The sequence below is a fragment of the Octodon degus genome, unplaced genomic scaffold (genome assembly GCF_000260255.1).
Source record: "Octodon degus isolate 3935 unplaced genomic scaffold, OctDeg1.0 scaffold00345, whole genome shotgun sequence".
NCBI lineage: Eukaryota > Metazoa > Chordata > Mammalia > Rodentia > Octodontidae > Octodon > Octodon degus.
Window position 1 is genome coordinate 287,081 of NW_004524921.1, and position 1,824 is coordinate 288,904.

The following is a 1,824-nucleotide window of genomic DNA, read 5'->3' on the forward strand; positions in this document are numbered from 1 at the left end:
ATAGAGCACAATTAGGAATAACATGCTCTAACTTTCCACAGGGGCTTTTTTTTTTTTCCTAAAAAAGTCTGTATCTTAAGAGATACCCATTTAGATGAGCATATGTATTTTTGTTTTCATTAAAATATGTTTTCCTTTTATGATTAGTGTCTATTGAGTTTACAAAACCTTGAGTTTCAATGTATATATTCTCACTAATCCCTCCACTAACACACTGGGATTTTCGGGGGGGTTCTAAAGTGCCAAAATGCAAATGCTTCCCATAACTTCATGTGAGCAATGTAATGTGCGAAAAATCCTAAAGGTCACCACAAATCCTGAAGAATTCCAGGTTTCGTGACAGGAGAAGAATTTTGCTAACAAACTGCTCAACTAAAATCCAGGCAATTATACTTTAAGTCTTCATCTTCTGGTCCTTATTTCTATAAAATATTGTAACACACAGCTTATTTAAAATTCAGCATGTGGTTACAATACCTAAGTGTTTTGTAAAAATTTGTTTTCAGAATTCCTAAACATTATTTTCTAAATTTTTATGCTATCTTTGTTTTTCTTTGCTCCATCTGTCTTCTTTTCTTTCCACAAGTTTCCGAAGACGATTCCTAGAAAGAGGATTACTCCTACTGTTCGGTTGGAGGTGAATTTATTCCAGCAGTCTGCAGGGCTGTGGATGTCCAGAGCGCAGATCTGGTGCGCCAAGTGGGCAGTGATGGTGAGAAGGGCTGCACAGTAGGGTGGGGTCTGGGCACAGCTCACGCCTGCCAGGGTTAGAGCTGCCAGGACGGCCAAGCTGAAGCTGCTCAGCCATCACTTGGTGTTTTCTTGGAACAGCAGCGCCGTGGACTTGAGGCTGATCACAGCATCATCTCTTTTGTCCTGATGAGCATAAATAGTATCATAGATTAGTGTCCACATGAGCCCAGCAAAGTATAGAGGCAGGCACACAGAGGGGTCACAGGAACCCTTCACAGCTGACCAGCCAAGTAGCGCACCCCAATTGAATGTCAGCCCCAGGGCTAGCTGAGGCCAGTATGTGATTCTCTTCATCAGGAGGTAGGTGATGACAAGAAGTAACGATGCTGCTCCCAGAGCTATACTGTAGTAATTCAGACACAGAAGAACACCCAGGGCCAAGCTCAGCTGTCCCCTGAGAAAAACCATGGACTGAAAAGGTGAAATGTCTCTGGCGGCTATTGAGCGGTTTGCTGGTCTTGTAACCGATGGGCTTGTCCAGGCGCATGAGGCGCAGGTAGGGCTGCAGGAGGCGGGGCGCCGCGCTCACTACGGCTGCTGCCGACAGCCTGAACGCGCGCCCCGCGTGGCTCCTGTGGGACTGGGTGCCGCCAGCCCCACGTTTCGGGCACCCCTGCCGCGCGCGCCAGGGCCAGGGGACGGCCATGCGAGCCCCACAGCCAGGCGGGGGCCACAGCCCCTGTGCTGTGCGCGAGGTTGACTGACCACAAGGCCAGCATGGCGCACCTGAAGTCAGGAATTGTAATGCCTCCTGCCTGTGTTTATTGGCCATTATTGCCTTTGCTATTATAGGTCTTTTCTGGTTCCAAATAAATTTTAATAACGATTTCTTTAGGTCTTTGAGGTATGTTGGTGGTAGTTTCATAGGGATTGCATTAAATCTGTACAGCAATTTTGGGAGTATGACCATCTTCACAACATTGGTACTTCTTATTCAGGAGCATGGAACATCTTTCCATTTTCTGAAATCCTCTATGATTTCTTTTTTAAGAGTACTGCAATTTTCCTTGAAAAGTTCTTTGACTTCTTTAGTTAGACTAATTTCAATATATTTCATTTTCCTTGGTGCTA

The 1,824-nt window shown here is 45.5% G+C and overlaps 1 pseudogene; it reads right to left on the bottom strand.

Moving 5' to 3' along the window:
• Nucleotides 1-341: 341 nt before the first annotated feature.
• Nucleotides 342-1,472, bottom strand: LOC101561663 (annotated as a pseudogene).
• Nucleotides 1,473-1,824: the final 352 nt, after the last annotated feature.